The sequence below is a fragment of the Eleutherodactylus coqui genome, chromosome 1 (genome assembly GCF_035609145.1).
Source record: "Eleutherodactylus coqui strain aEleCoq1 chromosome 1, aEleCoq1.hap1, whole genome shotgun sequence".
Taxonomy (NCBI): Eukaryota; Metazoa; Chordata; class Amphibia; order Anura; family Eleutherodactylidae; genus Eleutherodactylus; species Eleutherodactylus coqui.
This window is the reverse complement of record NC_089837.1, coordinates 516,165,190-516,189,584: the sequence shown is the minus strand read 5'-3', so window position 1 is coordinate 516,189,584 and position 24,395 is coordinate 516,165,190.

Below are 24,395 nucleotides of genomic sequence, written 5' to 3'. Positions count from 1 at the left end.
CCAATGTTTCAGGGGTTGGCCTACTCTTTTGCTACAGAAATGTTTCTGGGGTCTGCCTATAACTCTGCTACAGGAATGTCACTGGGGTCTGACTATTCTCTTGCCACAGAAATCTTACTGGGGTCCGCCTATACTTTTGCTACAGAAATGTTACAGGGGTCCGTCTATACTTTTGCTACAGAAATTTTAATGGGGTCCGCTTATACTCGTGGTTTCCCAATGTTTCAGGGGTTCGCCTACACACTTGCTACAGAAATTGTTCATGGGTCTGCCTATACCTTTGCTACAGGAATGTTACTGGGGTCTGCCTATGCTTTTGCTACAGAAATGTTACTGGGGTCTGCCTAGGCAGTCTCTACTGAAAGGTTTAAGGGGTTCGCCTATACTTTTGCTACAGAAATTTACAGGGGCCTGTCTATACTTTTGCTACAGAAATGTTACTGGCGTCCGACTCTACTCTCGGTACACCAATGTTTCAGGAGTTCGCCTATACTTTTGCTACTGAAATGTTACTGTGGACCGCGTAGGCAGTTTCCACTGAATGGTTTAAGGGGTTCGCCTACACGTTTGCTACAGAAATGTTACAGGGGTCTGTCTATACTTTTGCTACTGAAATGTTACTGGGGTCCGCCCAGGCAGTTTCTACTGAATGATTAAAGGGGTTTGCCTATACTTTTGCTACAGAAATCTTACTGGGGTCCGCCTATACTTTTACTACAGAAATGGTACAGGGGTCCGTCTATACTTTTGTTACAGAAATGTGAAAGGGGTCTGCCTATACTCTTGGTACACCAATGTTTCAGGGGTTGGCCTACACTTTTGCTACAGAAATGTTACTGGGGTCTTCCTATACCTCTGCTACAGGAATGTTACTGGGGTCTGACTATACTCTTGCTACAGAAATCTTACTGGGGTCCGCCTATACTTTTGCTACAGAAATGTTACATAGGTCCGTCTCTGGGAACTCTACAGAGGCGCATGTTGCTCAAACCTTTATTGCAGTGCCTGTCCTCCAGAGACATTCATTACCACCAGGCATTCCCTTTCTGGCTGTGCTTTAACTATAACAGTAAGCTACAGAGCTTCAAGGGGTTGTCCCGCGCCGAAACGGGTTTTTTTTTTTTTTCAACAGCCCCCCCGTTCGGCGCGAGACAACCCCGATGCAGGGGTTAAACAAGAACACCGGACAGCGCTTACCTGAATCCCCGCGCTCCGGTGACTTCTTACTTACCTGCTGAAGATGGCCGCCGGGATCTTCTCCCTCGGTGGACCGCAGGGCTTCTGTGCGGTCCATTGCCGATTCCTGCCTCCTGATTGGCTGGAATCGGCACGTGACGGGGCGGAGCTACAAGGAGTCGCTCTCCGGCACAAGCGGCCCCATTCAGAAAAGAAGAAGACCCGGACTGCGCAAGCGCGTCTAATCTGGCGATTAGACGCTGAAAATTAGACGGCTCCATGGAAACGAGGACGGTAGCAACGGAACAGGTAAGTGAAAAATTTCTGATAACTTCTGTATGGCTCATAATTAATGCACAATGTACATTACAAAGTGCATTAATATGGCCATACAGAAGTGTATAGACCCACTTTGTTTCGCGGGACAACCCCTTTCAGTACCTTTGTGGATGGGGAAGCCTTGCTGGGTCAACTGGGTCTCCTGCCTAGAGATTTTTCTTTGAAACATTCACCAAGAAGAGATCCTGTGCTTCTTTTCCCCCTCTGGAAAACGGCACCCAAAAGAAAAGCCGGCTCAGCCACCTCGTGGACAATTTATACCTCCTGTATTGATGATGGGGAAAAATCCCCAGTGTTCTCCCATTTCAGGGTCTATACCCGCTGGTTGACCTCCTCTGAGGAGGGCTTGGTTTTCTAGTTTGCTGTTAGGCATCAACCTGAGTCGAATTCATTATGAGTACAATTTCTGATTTGGTATTTTAGTTGGCTTACCCTCCTTTTACTAAATAAGTTTGGTTAGTTTTTACGAAACTGTGTGGGAAAGTTAATTGAGGAGCACCTCCTTCCAACCCCGTTGGATTGGTGGATAGGGAGGAATTTTTCCGCCAATCTATCTTTGGTCACCTCGATAATGCTATTTTTGGGACTTTTAGTCTTGGTTCTAACAGTTTATTTGTTATGTAATATGTTTTCTGGTATCTTTGGTTTTGTCGCAACCCTAGTGTGTTTCCCCTTCCCCCCAGCCCACCAGAGTTGGGCTGCTCAAACTCCTTTCTCATGGATAGTAAAAGCAAAAAAACTGTAGACCTGCGCTGCTTTGCTTATCAGAGACCGTTTTAAATCTCAGAAAGATATAGTCAGTCTCAAATTAGAGACAAAAGAATTTATTTATACATACAATAAAAGAGGTCAGAGCCTCATAAAATGAAAACAACACCTGATCAATCCTTGCAACGCATTTCGGCGTATTATACGCCTTTTGTATTATCCAACCTCTTATGAGGAGCGGAGTATTGTTGTGACCTGCAGCTCTCCAGAGCTCTGGATTATGTTGTTCTAATGATCTAACGATTTGCTGTTTGCTGGATAAAGTAACTGTGATAAGCCTATCTGGACATCGGGTGCTGACATGATCACCTTAGGGTGACATGTCTGGCACCAGGTGAGTGATTACATTTTATCACATTAATCATCGATTAAAAGGTGCTTGGCGCTCTCCTTGATTCTGATCTCCTTTCTCATGGATGGAACACTACTGGTTCCTCTTCCGGGTTTTGTTCAGTTAAGCGCGGTACAGCGATTCAGGAATACGTGTATTTCTTTCCTATTAACATGATGGCTCCTAAACCGATTTCTCTTATTTCACATAATGTACAGGGTTTTAACTCTCCTACTAAAAGGCGGAAGGCATTTGAATATTATCATAAATTACAGGCTGATTTGGTTTTCCTCCAGGATATGCACTTTTCTATGACTTCTGTGCCAGCCTTCTTCCACCGCAATTATCCTACACATTTCCTGGCTTCAGCATGAGAGAAGAAGAGGGGAGTTGGCATCTGGATATCCAGGTGAGTATCCTTTGCTGTAGGGGAGATCCACAGGGACCCTGAAGGAAGGTTTATAATAATCTCAGGTGTACTAAATGGAACCCTATTACTTTTGTTAACTTCTATGCTCCCAATTCTAGACAGTTCCCTTTCTTGAAAAACCTAGCATCCACATGGCTGTCTCGATTTAATGGCATGGTGATAGTGGGTGGAGACTCCAATCTGGCGTTAGAAGTCTTGATTGATAAATCTGACCTGGTTAAGTCTGGGCCATTCCACCATCAGTGACGGGCCTCCGATTTATGAAATTGATACATACATTTGATTAAGTGGACATGTGGCAGAACTGTCATCCTACGGTCAGAGACTATACATTTTATTCTGTTGCACATAATGTTTATACAAGGATAGATCATGTGTTTACCCATACACGAATGATCCCGAAGGTGAGTTGGGAAAGGATAGTGTCTTGTTCTTGGTCTGATTACCCATACAGGAATGATCCCGAAGGTGAGTTGGGAAAGGATAGTGTCTTGCTCTTGGTCTGATTACACAGGTCTGCAAAAAAATCTTTTTAAAAAATTGTTTTGATTTTGTTAAATCCTCTTTATGTAGTTTTTTGCACAGATTTAAAAAATGACATGGGTTTTTTCTATCATGTAAGGCTTGCCTACAAAATAAAGTTGAAGTATTTGGAAAAAATACAAAAAACTGAAATTTTTTTATTTGTTTTTATTATTTTAACATGAAGTAAAAGCAAAAAAAAAACAACAATACCTAGCTAAAATAAGCATAATAGTGATACACATGTGTTGCAAAGTTATTATAAGTCTTTGTAAAAACGTTTTCTTTTTCCATCAAAGCTTCTTTTGGTACTTTTTCGGCTGTGTTCTTGTGAATTTTCCCTTTTTAACATCCAACAGTAGTCTGCCATCATGTTGACATTCCATCGACCTTGGTATCTGCGCTCCATTTCTTTTAGATCTTTATGGAAACGTTCTCCTTGTTCCTCACTTACAGCCCCAAGATTTTCTGGAAAGTAGTCCAGATGTGAGTGAAGGAAATGGACTTTGACACTCATGTTGCAGCCCAAGATTTTGTAGTTTTGTAACAATTCAGCAACCAAAGTTTTGTAGTTTGGGTCTTTTTTATTTCCAAGAAAGCCTGTTACAACAAGTTTAAATGAATTCCAGGCATTTTTTTTCTTCCATTTCCTTTTTAGTGACAAAGATTTCATCTTTTAAAAGTTTTCTTACGTCAGGCCCAACAAAGACTCCCTCTTTCAGCTTAGCATCTGATAGACCAGGAAACTGTTCACAAAGATACTTGAAATACTCTCCTTCTTTGTGTAATGTTTTCACAAACTGTTTCATTAGTCCCAATTTGATATGAAGTGGTGGAAGTAAGATCTTTTTAGGATCCACTAAACTTTGTCTTTCAACATTTTTAACTCCAGGAATAAGAGCCTTTCTGATTGGCCAGGTCTGCTTGACATAGTGTTGTTTCCTGTCACGGCTATCCCATTCACAGAGGAAACATGGAAACTTTGTGTAACCACTTTGTTGACCTAGTAACATGGAAATAACTTTCAAATCCCCACAAATGGTCCATTTATGGTCAGAGTAGCTGAGCTTATTAAGAACAAACCCAAGATTTTCGTAGCATTCTTTCAAATGGACTGAGTGTCCAACAGGCACAGAAGCATATTGGTTACCATTGTGAAGAAGTACGGCTTTCAAACTCCTTTCCTCTGGGTCATACGTTATGTTGAACATTTCCATGATTCCAGGTACATTGTTGCAGAAAACTAGTTCATCCTCTTGTGTAAAAAAAGGGACAAATTCCTTTTCTCTAAGTCGGTACCATGAAAATGAAACACCGGAGGCTAACATATGTCTTTCTTTAAGTCTAGACCCTAACACTTCCGCTGAATCCTTTGGTAGCCCCAGATCTCGTACTAAGTTGTTCAAGTCTGATTGAGAGAAAAGTTCAGGGTCATTGGTATCTGGATCATAGCTGTCATCATTATCGCTGCTACTATGTGACATTTGGTCTAAATCGTCTAAAATAATGGAGCCAGCCAATTGGCCCACCAGGATTTCTCTCAGTGGGTTATTTGGCATTATTTTATCAACCATAATATGGACTCACAATAAACAATGCTAATAGCTTTGGCCTGTTACCTACCATCTTTTTGCTATCCTTATAGTGTCTATAGAATACCATTATATATTAGTGACAATTCTTATATCAATAACACTCCACAGTTATAGAATATTTAACCCTCATTGCAATAGCTATACATTAGAGATGAGCGAACACCAAAATGTTCGGGTGTTCGTTATTCGGAACGAACTTCCCGCGATGCTCGAGGGTTCGTTTCGAACAACGAACCCCATTGAAGTCAATGGGCGACCAGAACATTTTTGTATTTCGCCGATGCTCGCTAAGGTTTTCATGTGTGAAAATCTGGGCAATTCAACAAAGTGATGGGAACGACACAGCAACGGATAGGGCAGGCGAGGGGCTACATGTTGGGCTGCATCTCAAGTTCACAGGTCCCACTATTAAGCCACAATACCGGCAAGAGTGGGCCCCCCCCCCTCCCAACAACTTTTACTTCTGAAAAGCCCTCATTAGCATGGCATACCTTTGCTAAGCACCACACTAGCTACAACAAAGCACAATCACTGCCTGGATGACACTCCACTGCCACTTCTCCTGGGTTACATGCTGCCCAACTGCCCCCCCTCCCCCCCCCCCACAGCGCACACCAAAGTGTCCCTGGGCAGCCTTCAGCTGCCCTCATGCCACACCACGCTCATGTCTATTTAGAATTGCGTCTGCCATGACGAGGGACCGCAGGCACACACTGCAGAGGTTGGCACGGCTAGGCAGCGACCCTCTTTAAAAGTGGCGTAGCGATAGCCCACAATGCTGTACAGAAGCAATGAGAAATAGAATCCTGTGCCACCGCCATCAGGAGCTGCACACGTGGGCATAGCAATGGGGAACCTATGTGCCACACACTATTCATTCTGTCAAGGTGTCTGCATGCCCCAGTCAGACCGGGCTTTTTAATTCATAGACACAGGCAGGTACAACTCCCTATTGTGAAGTCCCTGTCGACCCACAGCATGGGTGGCTCCCTGGAACCCACCGGCGGTACACAGAAATATCCCATTGCATTGCCCAACACAGCTGAGGTAGTAATGTCGTGCTTAATGCAGGTGGGCTTCGGCCCACACTGCATGCCCCAGTCTGACTGGGGTTCTTTATAAGTGTACAGATGTAGTAAAAACTCCGTGTGCACCTACAGCATGGGTGGGTGCCAGGAAGCCACCGGCGGTACATAGAAATATCCCATTGCATTGCCCAACACAGCTGAGGTAGTAATGTTGTGCTTAACCCTTTCCAATCCAATTTGTATATGGTTTTCCTAGGGGGCTTACTCTTTTTCTGCTGTTATACAACGGCACTATATGCTGGCTAAAGCCAGTACTGCATGAGCTGACACGTAGGATAGGCTCCGACAGCAGAGAGGCTGGCAATATACAGTAAGAGAACCCCGACAGATGTCTACCAACAACGGAGCTGTACAGCCTTAAACCCTAATGTCTTCACAGGTCACACAGTGGACTGGAAAGGGTTAATGCAGGTGGGTTTCGGCCCACACTGCATGCCCCAGTCAGACTGGGGTTCTTTACAAGTGGACACATGTAGGTTAAACTCGCTGTGGACCCACTGCCTGGGTGGGTGCCAGGAAGCCACCGGCGGTACATAGAAATATCCCATTGCATTGCCCAACACAGCTGAGGTAGTAATGTCGTGCGTAATACAGGTGGGCTTCGGCCCACACTGCATGGCCCAGTCAGACGGGTTCTTTAGAAGTGTACAGATGTATTAAAAACTCAGTGTGCACCTACAGCATGGGTGGCTCCCTGGAACCCACCGGCGGTACATAAAAATATCCCATTGCATTGCCCAACACAGCTGAGGTAGTAATGTCGTGCTTAATGCAGGTGGGCTTCGGCCCACACTGCATGCCCCAGTCTGACTGGGGTTCTTTACAAGTGGACACATGTAGGTTAAACTCCCTGTGGACCCACTGCCTGGGTGGGTGCCAGGAAGCCACCGGCAGTACATAGAAATATCCCATTGCATTGCCCAACACAGCTGAGGTAGTAATGTCGTGCGTAATACAGGTGGGCTTCGGCCCACACTGCATGCCCCAGTCAGACGGGTTCTTTAGAAGTGTACAGATGTATTAAAAACTCAGTGTGCACCTACAGCATGGGTGGCTCCCTGGAACCCACCGGCGGTACATAAAAATATCCCATTGCATTGCCCAACACAGCTGAGGTAACGTCAGCTGTAATGCAGGTGGGCTAAAAATTAATTTGATTACACTGTAGGCGAGGGCCCACAAAAATTGCTGTATCAACAGTACTAATGTACATCCCAAAAATTGGCCATGGCCAGCCAAGAGGGCAGGTGAAACCCATTAATCGCTTTGGTTAATGTGGCTTAAGTGGTAACTAGGCCTGGAGGCAGCCCAGTGTAACGAAAAATTGGTTCAAGTTAAAGTTCCAATGCTTTTAAGCGCATTGAAACTTATAAAAATTGTTCTGAAAAATTATTTGAGTGAGCCTTGTGGCCCTAAGAAAAATTGCCCGTTCAGCGTGATTACGTGAGGTTTCAGGAGGAGGAGCAGGAGGAGGAGGAATATTAGACACAGATTGATGAAGCAGAAATGTCCCCGTTTTGGATGGTGAGAGAGAACGTAGCTTCCATCCGCGGGTGCAGCCTACGTATTGCTTACGTATCGCTGCTGTCCGCTGGTGGAGAACAGAAGTCTGGGGAAATCCAGCCTTTGTTCATCTTGATGAGTGTTAGCCTGTCGGCACTGTCGGTTGACAAGCGGCTACGCTTATCTGTGATGATTCCCCCAGCCGCACTAAACACCCTCTCCGACAAGACGCTAGCGCTAGTTCAGGCCACATGTCCAGCTTCGACACCCAGTAGTTGTAGGGGGCAGAGGCGTCACCAAGGATGGTCGTGCGATCCGCTACGTACTCCCTCACCATCCTTTTACAGTGCTCCCGCCGACTCAGCCGTGACTGGGGAGCGGTGACACAGTCTTGGTGGGGAGCCATAAAGCTGGCCAGGCCCTTAAAGACTGTTGCACTGCCTGGGATGTACATGCTGCTCGATCTACGCACATCCCCTGCTACCTTGCCCTCGGTACTGCGCCTTCTGCCACTAGCGCTTTTGGCTGGGAATTTTACCATCAGCTTGTCCGCAAGGGTCCTGTGGTATAGCAACACTCTCGAACCCCTTTCCTCTTCGGGAATCAGAGTGGGCAGGTTCTCCTTATACCGTGGATCGAGCAGTGTGTACACCCAGTAATCCGTCGTGGCCAGAATGCGTGCAACGCGAGGGTCACGAGAAAGGCATCCTAACATGAAGTCAGCCATGTGTGCCAGGGTACCTGTACGCAACACATGGCTGTCTTCACTAGGAAGATCACTATCAGGATCCTCCTCCTCCTCCTCCTCCTCAGGCCATACACGCTGAAAGGATGACAGGCAATCAGCCGGTGTACCGTCAGCAGCGGGGCAAGCTGTCTCTTCCCCCTCCTCCTCATCCTCCTCATGCTCCTCCTCCTCCTCCTGTACGCGCTGAGAAATAGACAGGAGGGTGCCCTGACTATCCAGCGGCATACTGTCTTCCCCCGCCCCCGTTTCCGAGCGCAAAGCAGCTGCCTTTATGGTTTGCAGGGAATTTCTCAAGATGCATAGCAGAGGAATGGTGACGCTAATGATTGTAGCATCGCCGCTCACCACCTGGGTAGACTCCTCAAAATTACCAAGGACATGGCAGATGTCTGCCAACCAGGCCCACTCTTCTGAAAGGAATTGAGGAGGCTGACTCCCACTGCGCCGCCCATGTTGGAGTTGGTATTCGACTATAGCTCTACGTTGTTCATAGAGCCTGGCCAACATGTGGAGCGTAGAGTTCCACCATGTGGGCACGTCGCACAGCAGTCGGTGCACTGGCAGCTTAAAGTGATGTTGCAGGGTGCGCAGGGTGGCAGCGTCCGTGTGGGACTTGCGGAAATGTGCGCAGAGCCGGCGCGCCTTTACGAGCAGGTCTGACAAGCGTGGGTAGCTTTTCAGAAACCGCTGAACCACCAAATTAAAGACGTGGGCCAGGCATGGCACGTGCGTGAGGCTGCCGAGCTGCAGAGCCGCCACCAGGTTACGGCCGTTGTCACACACGACCATGCCCGGTTGGAGGCTCAGCGGCGCAAGCCAGCGGTCGGTCTGCTGTGTCAGACCCTGCAGCAGTTCGTGGGCCGTGTGCCTCTTATCGCCTAAGCTGAGTAGTTTCAGCACGGCCTGCTGACGCTTGCCCACCGCTGTGCTGCCACACCGCGCGACACCGACTGCTGGCGACATGCTGCTGCTAACACATCTTGATTGCGAGACAGAGGAGGAGGAGGAGGAGGAGGGTGCTTTAGTGGAGGAAGCATACACCTCCGCAGATACCAGCACCGAGCTGGGGCCCGCAATTCTGGGGGTGGGTAGGACGTGAGCGGTCCCAGGCTCTGACTCTGTCCCAGCCTCCACTAAATTCACCCAATGTGCCGTCAGGGAGATGTAGTGGCCCTGCCCGCCTGTGCTTGTCCACGTGTCCGTAGTTAAGTGGACCGTGGCAGTAACCGCGTTGGTGAGGGCGCGCACAATGTTGCGGGAGACGTGGTCGTGCAGGGCTGGGACGGCACATCGGGAAAAGTAGTGGCGACTGGGAACTGAGTAGCGCGGGGCCGCCGCCTCCATGATACTTTTGAAGGACTCCGTTTCCACAACCCTATACGGCAGCATCTCAAGGCTGATGAATTTTGCTATGCGGACGGTTAACGTTTGAGCGTGCGGGTGCGTGGCGGCGTACTTGCGCTTGCGCTCGAACACTTGCGCAAGCGACGGCTGAACGGTGCGCTGAACTACACTGCTGGATGGGGCCGAGGACAGCGGAGATGAGGGTGTGGGTGCAGGCCATGAGGCGGTAGTGCCTGTGTCCTGAGAGGGGGGTTGCATCTCAGTGGCAGGTTGGGGCACAGGGGGAGAGGCAGGGGTGCAAACCGGAGGCAGTGAACGGCCTTTGTCCCACCTTGTAGGGTGCTTGGCCATCATATGTCTGCGCATGGTGGTGGTGGTGAGGCTGTTGGTGTTGGCTCCCCGGCTGAGCTTTGCGCAACAAAGGTTGCACACCACTGTTCGTCGGTCGTCAGGCGTCTCTGTGAAAAACTGCCAGACCTTAGAGCACCTCGGCCTCTGCAGGGTGGCATGGCGCGAGGGGGCGCTTTGGGAAACACTTGGTGGATTATTCGGTCTGGCCCTGCCTCTACCCCTGGCCACCGCACTGCCTCTTGCAACCTGCCCTGCTGATGCCCTTGACTCCCCCTCTGAAGACCTGTCCTCCTGAGTAAGCGTTGCACACCAGGTGGGGTCAGTCACCTCATCGTCCTGCTGCTCTTCATCCGAATCCTCTGTGCGCTGCTCCCTCGGACTTACTGCCCTTACTACTACCTCACTGCAAGACAACTGTGTCTGATCGTCATCGTCCTCCTCACCCACAGAAAGTTGTTGAGACAGTTGGCGGAAGTCCCCAGCCTCTTCCCCCGGACCCCGGGAACTTTCGAATGGTTGGGCATCAGTGACGATAAACTCCTCTGGTGGGAGAGGAACCGCTGCTGCCCAATCTAAGCAGGGGCCCGAGAACAGTTCCTGGGAGTGTTCCCGCTCCTGAGCAGGTGTTATTGTAGTGGAGTGAGGAGGCTGGGAGGAAGGAGGAGCAGCAGACAGAGGATTCGGATTGGCAGCAGTGGACGGCGCAGAACTGCGGGTAGACGATAGGTTGCTCGAAGCACTTTCTGCCATTCAGGACAGGACCTGCTCACACTGCTCATTTTCTAATAACCGTCTCCCGCGTGGACCCATTAATTGGGCGATGAATGTGGGGACGCCAGAAACGTGCCTCTCTCCTAATCGCGCAGCAGTCGGCTGCGACACACCAGGATCAGGAGCTCGGGCTGTGCCCACACCCTGACTTGGCCCTCCGCGTCCTCGGCCGCGTCCACGTCCTCTAGGCCTACCCCTACCCCTCAGCATGCTGTATTACCAGTGATTTGATTTCACAGGCAGGAAATAAATTGGCGCAAGACTGCAGGCCAAATATAATTTTTGCCCTTTTTGGAAAACGAAAGGCCCCACTGCCTCTAGTGAATGAATTATCTAAGTTTAATAACTGTGCTGTGTCCCTGCTAATGTGTCACAGAACGTGAGGGTAGCAGAGTTATTAACTCTGGCAGAGCAGGTATTTTTTTCCCAATTAAGGAAAGCAAATGGCGAAGCCAGCAGTAAAGCGTAGCTGGGTGCGTCTGATTTAGCAATGTTGTTCACGCAGCTCACACGTCTCCACCGCCCTTAGGACGGACAGAGGCTGGACAAATAGATTTGTTTTCAGTTTTTTTCCACCAAAAGGCAGCACTGCGTATATTCAATGAACATGAGAAGTTTAATAACTGTGCTGTGTCCCTGCTTATGTGTCACAGAACGTGAGGGTAGCAGAGTTATTATAACTCTTGGAGAGCAGGTATTTTTTTCCCAATTAAGGAAAGCAAATGGCGAAGCCAGCAGTAAAGCGTAGCTGGGTGCGTCTGATTTAGCAATGTTGTTCACGCAGCTCACACGTCTCCACCGCCCTTAGGACGGACAGAGGCTGGACAAATAGATTTGTTTTCAGTTTTTTTCCACCAAAAGGCAGCACTGCGTATATTCAATGAACATGAGAAGTTTAATAACTGTGCTGTGTCCCTGCTTATGTGTCACAGAACGTGAGGGTAGCAGAGTTATTATAACTCTTGGAGAGCAGGTATTTTTTTTCCCAATTAAGGAAAGCAAATGGGGAAGCCAGCAGTAAAGCGTAGCTGGGTGCGTCTGATTTAGCAATGTTGTTCACGCAGCTCACACGTGTCCACCGCCCTTAGGACGGACAGAGGCTGGACAAATAGATTTGTTTTCAGTTTTTTTCCACCAAAAGGCAGCACTGCGTATATTCAATGAACATGAGAAGTTTAATAACTGTGCTGTGTCCCTGCTTATGTGTCACAGAACGTGAGGGTAGCAGAGTTATTATAACTCTTGGAGAGCAGGTATTTTTTTCCCAATTAAGGAAAGCAAATGGCGAAGCCAGCAGTAAAGCGTAGCTGGGTGCGTCTGATTTAGCAATGTTGTTCACGCAGCTCACACGTCTCCACCGCCCTTAGGACGGACAGAGGCTGGACAAATAGATTTGTTTTCAGTTTTTTTCCACCAAAAGGCAGCACTGCGTATATTCAATGAACATGAGAAGTTTAATAACTGTGCTGTGTCCCTGCTTATGTGTCACAGAACGTGAGGGTAGCAGAGTTATTATAACTCTTGGAGAGCAGGTATTTTTTTCCCAATTAAGGAAAGCAAATGGCGAAGCCAGCAGTAAAGCGTAGCTGGGTCCGTCTGATTTAGCAATGTTGTTCACGCAGCTCACACGTGTCCACCGCCCTTAGGACGGACAGAGGCTGGACAAATAGATTTGTTTTCAGTTTTTTTCCACCAAAAGGCAGCACTGCGTATATTCAATGAACATGAGAAGTTTAATAACTGTGCTGTGTCCCTGCTTATGTGTCACAGAACGTGAGGGTAGCAGAGTTATTATAACTCTTGGAGAGCAGGTATTTTTTTCCCAATTAAGGAAAGCAAATGGCGAAGCCAGCAGTAAAGCGTAGCTGGGTGCGTCTGATTTAGCAATGTTGTTCACGCAGCTCACACGTCTCCACCGCCCTTAGGACGGACAGAGGCTGGACAAATAGATTTGTTTTCAGTTTTTTTTCCACCAAAAGGCAGCACTGCGTATATTCAATGAACATGAGAAGTTTAATAACTGTGCTGTGTCCCTGCTTATGTGTCACAGAACGTGAGGGTAGCAGAGTTATTATAACTCTTGGAGAGCAGGTATTTTTTTCCCAATTAAGGAAAGCAAATGGTGAAGCCAGCAGTAAAGCGTAGCTGGGTGCGTCTGATTTAGCAATGTTGTTCACGCAGCTCACACGTGTCCACAGCCCTTAGGACGGACAGAGGCTGGACAAATAGATTTGTTTTCAGTTTTTTGGCACCAAAAGGCAGCACTGCGTATATTCAATGAATAACAACTGTGTTGTCGCCCTGCCTATACAATTCTTTCCCTGCAGTATCAATGGAGGGTGCAATGGTCTGCAGAGGCGATTTTGAGAAGCAAAAAAAAATGCAGCACAGCTAACAGCAGCCTGGACAGTACTGCACACGGATAAATATGGCCCTAGAAAGGACCGTTGAGGTTCTTGAAGGCTACACTCACTCCTAACACTCTCCCTGCCTATGCAGCACTTCTGTCCCTAATGCCAGGTGCAACGGTCTGCAGAGGCGATTTTGAGAAAAAAAAATTTGCCACTGCTAACAGCAGCCAACACACAGCTATCAGTGGCCCTAATAAGGACCTTTGGGGGGTCTTGAAGCCTACACTAACTACCAATTCTTTCCCTACAGCAGCTCCGGTACAAACAGCACTGTCCCTCATCTAACTCACACCGCATCTGAGGCGAACCGCGGGAGGGGCCGACTTTTATGTTCGGGTGACACCTGATCTTCCCAGCCACTCACTGCAGGGGGGTGGTATAGGGCTTGAACGTCACAGGGGGAAGTTGTAATGCCTTCCCTGTCTTTCAATTGGCCAGAAAAGCGCGCTAACGTCTCAGGGAAGGAAGTGAAAATAACCAGAACACCGCATGGTGTTCGTTACGAATAACGAACATCCCGAACACCCTAATATTCGCACGAATATCAAGCTCGGAAGAACACGTTCGCTCATCTCTACTATACATATAACATGGCCCACCTGAGTAATGGACTCTCTAGGCTTTGAGACTAAACCAAGGAGACATGCCTAATGGAATATGTGTTCTTTAGTAATACCTCGAAAAGAGGGCATGATATAGTGAATCCCTAGGTAAATACATAGGAGTACTCATTGTTAACAGCTAACATGAGATCGAACTGATGAGACCAGTTTGCAGCGCCAAGACATAATAGACTTGACACTACAAATATAAAAAAATATACAGACGAACAAGCAGAAGGTAAGGGCTGATGAAAGGCTTTCAATATGTAGGATAATAGAGAAGTCATGATAGGTGATAGGGGGTAAGTCAAGGTCAGTAATGTATCAGGTATATTACAGGATACACTTACAGAAGGAGCAGGTTAGGAAACTTCAAGAAACTATGGCAGATATTGCACAGGCACTGGAGCAATAGGAGAAAGCATTCTAAGTAGTCTTATAAGGGGGGAGATTGGCACTGGCCATCTAAGAGACCAAGAATCATAGCATGTATTAGAGATCTCAGTGGGAGAAGGACACTAAGCAAAGGAGCCCGGGTAAGCAGTGGCAGGAGGAGAGCAGCATACTGGCCACGTTATTTAGCTCTGGTTCATGGATTGTATGCAATATATGTAACTTTTTATGTTACTTTGTATTACTTGTCATCCTAATATGCTGACTGCACCTGAACAGGCAATTCACGTGTTTCTGTTTTCCTAGCATGTACTTAGTAAGAAAAAGTGAATTTGAAATGGAAAAGGATCCCGGATCCAAGATGGAGCAGTCAGTTCTGAGTTGTTTTACTTTCTTCAGTGATCATAAATCTTTATGACATTTATGTGGTTGAGGGAAATGCATATAAGCCATGTATACACCTTATCCAGTCTCCCTTTTTTTGCCCGCTGGCTTGCTGTGTTCAAATCATCTGCTATTAGCTTCATCACTACAGAAATAACAGAATTTAGGATGAAGACCACGCAGATTTTGGCTCTATATTTTAAAGCTACACTGTATCAATTAAAGGTTAAATGAAGGATATTTCAGATTGCATTTTAAGCATTGTATTTGCATTTATGTAGAACGTTCAGGCATATGGGGCCTACAAAGAGCACAAAAAATGGATATTATTACTGTGTTAGTCACCTCAAGTGTATTACTAGTACCTGGGGCACTGTGGATGGGAAGATTATATAGAAACTGGGAAAATAAAGCTATATCCCTGGAAAATTGAGGAGCCAAAAACCTCTGTGCCAAATTCTGTAGAGACAAGTTGCAATCAGGCGATGTCGTCATGACTGTCTGGGCCAGACGAAGTTAAAGGGCAAGTGAACAAATACAGTCAGAGGGGATATCACCTGTGATCACTGGATAGAACCGCACTGTAATCATTTATACATCTCCAAAACACCTGTGTGGATCTAATATATACCACCATATAGTCCCTGAATGGGGTGTAATATTGGTCTATCTACCATATCTTTTTCAGTAACACTATGCTGACATTATGTGGTCACAGTCTGGGCGTGTCATCTGGCCCTCAAATGTTGATCTTTCTAGTGGTCTTTATTTTGTGACAGTATATTGGTATTATTCACTATGTGGTGGTAATATGTAAATATAGTGTGGCGGGATTATTTAGGTTTTATATAGTGTTATTGGTGATGTTGGTCTTGGAATAGTAGAATTTGTTCAGTGACAGTATGGAGGTGATTAAACAGCCTATGATGATTAGTGTGATGCTGGATGTGTCTTTTTCTTTTCTTCTACAAAATAAAAAAAAAACTACATTTTTAATACATTTTACTGACATTTATTTTGTTATTTTTTTTTAGACACACAATGTGATCTTTGGTAAACTCCAAGGACCCAGGATCCAGGATTGGATTAGGAGAGTGCACTATTGGTCCGTGAGATTCCTCCCTCTTGTAATTGAGGTACTGTGTGTGCTGTGGTCAACCGCATTTTCACATCTTTGGTAAACTCAGTATAGTAAAAAAATACACATGCATTTAAAACATGCATTATTTTGAAAAATCAGTGTTAGTTCAAATACTGCAAATAAAAAGCTAATAATAATTCTCCTCCCTCCTATAGTGAGGAGATGAGAGAGGTGAAATAAACTACTTTGGCATGGTGGATGGCGGGGTTGTAGGTTCTGAGCATGAATTTGTAGTGGAGAAAGTTTTAGGGAGGTTTAGTTTTAGGTAGAGAGAGGACAGAATGTTAGAGACAGCAGACAGACAGTTAATGTTGTTTTGTAGGAAAGGTGCAGAGATGTCACTGGAAGAGATTTTTATAGCTGGGTGTCGTCGGCATAGAGGTGGTATTAGAGACCAAATCTCCTTGTGGTTTGTCCAATAGGGGCTGTGTACATAGAGAAAAGGTAGAGGCTGAGGACCGAGCCCTGGGGGACCCCAACAGCAAGAGGAAGAGGAGGTATGGTAGTTCCAGCAAAGGTGACACTGAATGAGCGGTCAGATATGTAGGAGGAGAACAGGAGAGAGCAGTGTTCTCTAAGCTGATGGAGTGATGTATACTGAGGAGGAGCTTGTGGTCAACAGTATGAAATGCTGCAGAGACGTTGTGGAGGATCAGTAGGTAGTAATCGCCACTCGATTTGGCTGTCAGGAGGTTGTTTGACACCCTTGTACGGGCAGTTTCTGTCGAGTGTAGGGGTCGGAAGCCAGACTGTAGTGGATTGAAAAGTAAGTTTTCTGATAGATAGCTTACAAGGTGGGTGGAAACCAGGCATTCCAATAATTTGGAGATAAAGGGGAGATTTTAAATGGGTCGGTTGTTGGCAGCATCAATCGCGTCAAGAGTCAGTTTCTTTAGAAGTAGGGATATGATGGCATGTTTGTAAGAAGAGGGAAAGATGTCAGAGAAAGGTTTAATATAGTGATGAGATGGGAGATAACCACTTTGGAGAAGGACCGGAGGAGGTGTGAGGGAAGAGGGTCACTAGCACAGGTGGTGGGGAGAGCAGAGGTGAGAAATCTGGAGACGTCTTCCTCTGTCATTGGTCTGAGTACAGGTAGTAAGCATGAGCTAGATGCAGTTATGATGAGATCAGGGTCAGGGCTAGTCTGGAAATTATTTCCTGACGGATGTCATCAATTTTCTTTTTGAAATAGGCAGCCAGCTCTACATCAATGAAATCCTTTACCGGGGGCTGCAGTTTAGGGCTGAAAACTGAGTGAAAAGTATCAAATAACCATTTAGGGTTGTGCAATAGTGAGGAGACGAGAGAGGTGAAATAAACTTCTTTGGCATGGTGGAGGGCAAGGTTGTAGGTTCTGGGCATGAATTTGTAGTGGAGAAAGTCCACGGAGGCTTGTGACTTTCTCCACAGCCATTCATCACTTCTCGAGCACCGCCAGATGAAACGTGTTTGAGGCGTGAGTCAGAGTTGGCACAGTCTGCATTGGGTGGCTTGGGTCACAGGGCTGCAGCTTCATCCAGGGGATGTTTGAGAGCAGTGTTGTAGTGTGCGGCTGTAAGATGGTGAAACAGTCCTCCTGCTGTGAATGTCCCTGTTTCTGTTGTAACTGTCATTTTGTTTTTGACCACAAGAGGTCACTGTGTTCTGGACTGGGACAGAGAAAAAAGAAGTACATCATGACCAGAGAGAGGAGCAGAGAGAAAGGAGAAGAGGTGCGTGCGAGCGAGCTGAGATGGGCTGGTGAGGACTGCAGCTAGCGAGAGAGACACTGCGATCCACCGGGAAAAGGACCCCAACGAGGACCGGAGCTACCGTGAGGGGAGCTGCATTAGAGACGGTTCCAGAGTTTGTCAGACTACCATCTTAACGAAGAAGGTGGTCATTACAGACCGGGCTCAGAAGTAGCGGCGTCAGTGAGTTCATATGGTTCTTGGATGAAATCCTATTCCTGCGTTCCGGACAAAGTCTAAAGGTACCCACCAGACCCGGGTCAGCCAGAGAACTAAGGCCTCTGGTGTAACCGTGCACGCACCGCCAAACTAATTGAGACTAATAACAAGGCCTGTAGTTAGCTAGTTTAGTTAGGCATACTGATGGCCGCCGGCCGCACTGCTGGGGACTGAGCTGTCCGACATAGTCCTAACACACAGAGAACTCTATACTCGTAGAGCTGTCTAAGGATATCTACAAGTCGCACGTTACGCAACTGTACTTTGCCTTGACTGGTGAGCTATATATTGTTATATCTGTTGAGTGGTGTTGTGTAAGGGGAGAATACGGGTGTGTTGATAAGATTGTAAGCTCTTGTGCTGTGCCGCCGGTGCCTCCCTAGCATCCACACTGATTGTTCCTGCTTCCAGGGTGATAGAAGGTAATAGCGGCTGGTTAGAGACGGCCTGCGGCTAGGCAAAAGCTTGGAGGATATTGAAGGTGCACATTATAGAGCACAGCGCTGCATGGCACAAGAGTCTCAGCTTCCCCGCTGAGCGTATGTAACTTTCTGGGGGAGTTCGGGTTGGTTAAGGGTTCTGCCAAATTAAAGGAGATGTCCCGAGGCAGCAAGTGGGTCTATACACTTCTGTATGGCCATAATAATGCACTTTGTAATGTACATTGTGCATTAATTATGAGCCATACAGAAGTTATAAAAAGTTTTTTACTTACCTGCTCCGTTGCTAGCGTCCTCGTCTCCATGGTGCCGACTAATTTTTGGCCTCCGATGGCCAAATTAGCCGCGCTTGCGCAGTCCGGGTCTTCAGCAGTCTTCTATGGAGCCGCTCGTGCCAGAGAGCGGCTCCGTGTAGCTCCGCCCCGTCACGTGCCGATTCCAGCCAATCAGGAGGCTGGAATCGGCAGTGGACCGCACAGAAGAGCTGCGGTCCACGAAGACGGAGGATCCCGGCGGCCATCTTCAGCAGGTGAGTATGAAGACGCCGGACCGCCGGGATTCAGGTAAGCGCTGTGCGGGTGGTTTTTTTAACCCCTGCATCGGGGTTGTCTCGCGCCGGGGGGGGGGGGGGGTTAAAAAAAAAAAAAAAACCCGTTTCGGCGCGGGACATCTCCTTTAAGTAAAATCTCATTGCTACGGATTGGTTTCGAGTCGCGTCTTTTGTTCAGGACTTCGCTGTATTCTGGAAAGCCCACCCTGGTCGGCGGCTTACACGGCAGCCAGGTTATTTGCACAGGCATCACTCATTCACATGGCTGGGGGAATCGCGCCCTGATTTAAAAGGCTAATTAGCCTTACAAGGTGCCGGTGTTAGAGTATGCACACTGTTTTGCGCATACTCACGAGTACATATGTGCACTTTTGTGCACCTCATAGACTCCTATGAGAAATTTTGGTACGCAAATGTGCCTAAGAATAGAGCATGTTGAGGAGGTTTTTGCATGGGTGCAAAACGAAATGCCAATAGCCTTGTGACTTCTATTGAGGCACTCACACCAGCTTTTTTTTTTAGCGTACATAACATTGCAGCAAGCCATATCTTGGCTCATACACACTAAAATATTACATGGGGATTGACAAAACGCAGAACAAAGTTTTTGATCTGTACCAAAATCTGCAACGAAAGCCATTTAGTGTAGATCTTAAAAATTGGACAGATGATCAGAGCAAAACTTCCAGGTCTTTTCATCTCAGCTCTTCATTTGGAGAAGCAAAGGACCCTCCAAGGCCTGTGAGTTGGGGAAATACAATTTTGCTAACCTTGCACTTCCAAGAGCAATAAAAGGGTAACACATCCATGTATAGTTCTCTCAAGATGCTCTAGGTTCTATATTTTAGGGGGAATAGAAAATGGATACTTAAAAAAACATGAAGGGACAGACAGAGGGCCCTGAGTCTCGTTCACATGGCAAAATATCACTGCACAATTGGGCACTGATTCTGCACGCAAATCTGCAGCTAAATATGTACTATTTTGAAATTCTGTTGAATGATTTGCCAATCCGAGCTGTAGGTCAAATAGTAGGAATTCTTCCTCATACAGTTTTATATTGGACAACTAATGATGGGGATCTGACATCTTAAAGCTCATGTGAGTGAGGAATTATATTGAGTGTGGGAAAGAGAAACCAGTAGAGATGAGCGAACGTACTCGTCCGAGCTTCATGCTCGTTCGAGTATTAGCGTGTTCGAGATGCTCGTTACTAGAGACGAGCACCACGCGATGTTCGAGTTACTTTCACTTTCATCTCTGAGACATTAGCATGCTTTTCTGGCCAATAGAAAGACAGGGAAGGCATTACAACTTCCTCCTGTGATGTTCCAGCCCTATACCACCCCCCTGCAGTGAGTGGCTGGGGAGATCAGGTGTCACCCGAGTATTTAAATCTGCCCCGCCCGCGGCTCGCCACAGATGCATTCTGACATAGATCAGGGTAAGTGCTGCTGATGCTGCTGCTGCTATAGGAAGAGCGTTAGGAGTTATTTTAGGCTTGAAGAACCCCAACGGTCCTTCTTAGGGCCACATCTGACCGTGTGCAGTACTGTTGAGACTGCTTTTAGCAGTGTTGCACTTTTTTTTTTTTTGTATATCGGGCGTGCAGAGCATTGCGTCCTCAGTCTGCAGTCATTGTACATAGTATAGGGCCAGTACTGGTGAGGCAGGGACAGTGGGAAAGGTGAAAGAGATATACTGTCTATATAGGCAGTGGGCTTTTTCAAACAAATTTGGGAAAAATACTATATTTGGGCTGCCTGTGACCGTCTTCAATGTACTGCGTGTCTACTGGGGGTAGTAGTCCTAATTAATACGCAGCTAAGTGTTACAGCAGGCTTGCGCAAAATTGTTTCCTGGCTCTGCGTTGCCCGTTACATCACCGCTGTCATCCCGTCCACAGTGAAACAGTATACATATATACGCTGCCTACAGTATCTGTCTGCTGTCTCAGCTCAGCCTTTCAAAAAATAGAAGCAAAATACTTAAGGCCTACTAGTGGCGTTTGGCCACTTGACTGCTTCAGCGCTGTGAATTCCACTAGCTGAGTCATACGCACCTACGTCTCACTACAGGCGTGCGCTAAATTGTTTCCTGGCTCTGCGTTGCCCGTTGCATCACCGCCGTCATCCTGTCCAGAGGGAAACATCTATATATATAAAATTGAATGTATGTCTGTCTGCGTGCGTGCGTGTCTGCGTGCGTGTCTGTTTGTCCTTTATGCGCTACTACACCATTCATCCGATCGCCATGAAACTTTGGGAAGTTGTTAAGTACACTCCTGGGAAGATTATAGGCATAGTACAAATATCCTACGATAAATGGCGCGCGAGCGTCGTCGAAAGTTACGCCCCCCCCCCCCACGTAGATCGAGTAAGTAAGCCACCTGCTATTGTGATGTCATCACTGATGTCATCAACATCGGACGCCCTTGAACATGCCCCAACATGTTCTATAAAGCTGCATTGTGATGTCATTAAGGCTGTATTATGACACGTACAGCTTGGAACCACTAGAGCACGCCAGCCAATTACCATTGGAGTTGGAAGTGGGTAAACAAGTACTAGGATATCTTCCTAAGAAGCCACAGCAGCCGGATAAATTGTATGTTTCACCCAACGGCTATTTTATTCAGCCCGCAAGGGGGAAGCAGCGGCCTACAAAATCTCATTCAGGTAGGTAGGTTCAGTTCTTGGAGGTTGGGGAATGCTTATGGGCAAGGCCTTATGTCTCATCCCAAGTCGATTATTCAATTCTAAGCGCAAAAGAATTAGCGTCCAAATTTTACGTACGGAATCTAATTCTCTCACTTCCCAATGTCATAGAAACTTGAAATTTGGCACGAGCATTGATTATGTCATAAATAGGAAAAGTTAATAGGTCCCAACTCGATTATTCAATTCTAAGCGCCAAAGAATTAGCGTCCAAATTTTACGTACAGAATCTAATTTTCTTGCTTCCCAATGTCATAGAAACTTGAAATTTGGCACGAGCATTGATTATGTCAAAAATAGGAAAAGATAATAGGTCCCAACTCGATTATTCAATTCTAAGCGCAAAATAATTAGCGTCCAAATTTTACATACGGAATCTAATTCTCTCACTTCCTGATGTCATCTATATATATAAAAAGGAATGTATGTCTGTCTGTCTGTCCTTTTTGCGCTACTACACCATACGTCTAATCGCCATGAAACTTTGGGAAGTTGTTGAGTACACTCCTGGGAAGATTACTGGCATAGTACACCTATCCCGCGAGCATCATTGACAGTTATGCCCCCCAGACAAAGATCGTTTGATTTCCATCTCAAGCACAAAAGCAAAGGGCATTACGAGCAACGGGATGAGTGTTCAACTACAAAATGATGCATCCGCTGAACGTTTCGCAAGGCAATTGCTGGATATTGAGAATGCTGAGGTAAAATGAAAGCTGTGCTGTGATTGGTTGCAAATTCTTATACTGCTGAGGTTAAATAAAAGCTGTGCTCTGATTGGTTGCTATTTCTTATACTGCTGAGGTAACATGAAAGCTGTGCTGTGATTGGTTGCTATATATTATACTGCTGAGGTAACATGAAAGCTGCTGTGCTGTGATTGGTTGTTATATATTATACCGCTAAGGTAACTTGAAAGCTGCTATCTAGATATATAAAAACAAATGTATGTATGTATGTCTGTCTTCGCAGCAACGCGCGACGGGTACGCTAGTTATACATATAAATGCTGCCTACAGTATCTGTCTGCTGTCTCAGCTCAGCCTTTCAAAAAGTAGAAGCAAAGTACTTAAGGCCTACTAGTGGCGTTTGGCCACTTGACTGCTTCTGCGCTGTGAATTCCAATAGCTCAGTCATACGTACCTACGTCTCACTACAGGCTTGCGCAAAATTCTTTCCTGGCTCTGCTGTGCGTTCCGTAAACGAAGTCAGCCTCCAACCACAGGCCAATAAGCGGCACATTTAATTACAGCGTTCTGTTTCTGCACTACGGGTAATACACCATGCTGAGGGGTAGGGGTAGGCCTAGAGGACGTGGACGCGGGCGAGGATGCGGAGGCCCAAGTCAGGGTGTAGGCACAGGCCGAGCTCCTGATCCAGGTGTATCGCAGCCGACTGCTGCGGGAAAGGAGAGAGGCACGCTTCTGGCGTCCCCAGATTCATCTCACAATTAATGGGTCCACGCGGTAGACCTTAATTAGAAAATGAGCAGTGTGAGCAGGTCCTGTCGTGGATGGCAGAAAGTGCATCCAGCAATCTATCGACCACCCAGAGTTCTACGCCGTCCACTGCTGCAACTCTGAATCCTCTGGCTGCTGCTCCTCCTTCCTCCCAGCCTCCTCACTCCATTACAATGACACATTCTGAGGAGCAGGCAGACTCCCAGGAACTGTTCTCGCGCCCCTGCCCAGAATGGGCAGCAATGGTTCCTATCCCACCGGAGGAGTTTGTCGTGACCGATGCCCAACCTTTGGAAAGTTCCCGGGGCCCGGGGGATGAGGCTGGGGACTTCTGGCAACTGTCTCAAGAGCTTTCAGTGGGTGAGGAGGATGACGACGATGAGACACAGTTGTCCATCACTCAGGTAGTAGTAATTGGAGTAAGTCCGAGGGAGGAGCGCACAGAGGATTCGGAGGAAGAGCAGCAGGACGATGAGGTGACTGACCCCACCTGGTTTGCTAGGCCTACTGAGGACAGGTCTTCAGAGGAGGAGGCAAGTGCAGCAGCAGGGCAGGTTGGAAGAGGCAGTGCGGTGGCCAGGGGTAGAGGCAGGGCCGGACCGAATAATCCACCAACTGATTCCCAAAGCGCCCCCTCGCGCCATGCCACCCTGCAGAGGCCGAGGTGCTCAAAGGTCTGGCAGTTTTTCACTGAGAGTGCAGACAACCAACGAACAGTGGTGTGCAACCTTTGTCGCGCCAAGATCAGCCGGGGAGCCACCACCACCAGCATGCGCAGGCATATGATGGCCAAGCACCCCACAAGGTTCACCGCCTCCGGTTTGCACCACTGCCTCTCCCCCTGTGCCCCAACCTGCCACTGAGATCCAACCCCCCTCTCAGGACACAGGCACGACCGTCTCCCGGCCTGCACCCACACCCTCACCTCCGCTGTCCTTGGCCCCATCCACCAATGTCTCCCAGCGCACCGTCGCTAGAACAAGTGTTTGAGCGCAAGCGCAAGTACGCTGCCGCGCACCATCACGCTCAAGCGTTAAACGTGCACATAGCCAAATTGATCAGCCTGGAGATGCTGCCGTATAGGCTTGTGGAAACGGAGGCTTTCAAAAACATGATGGCGGCGGCGGCCCCGCGCTATTCGGTTCCCAGTCACCACTACTTTTCCCGATGTGCCGTCCCAGCCCTGCACGACCACGTCTCCCGCAACATTGTACGCGCCCCCACCAACGCAGTTACTGCCAAGGTCCACTTAACAACGCACACGTGGACAAGCACAGGCGGGCAGGGCCACTATATCTCCCTGACGGCACATTGGGTGAATTTAGTGGAGGCTGGGACCGAGTCAGAGCCTGGGACCGCTCACGTCCTACCCACCCCCA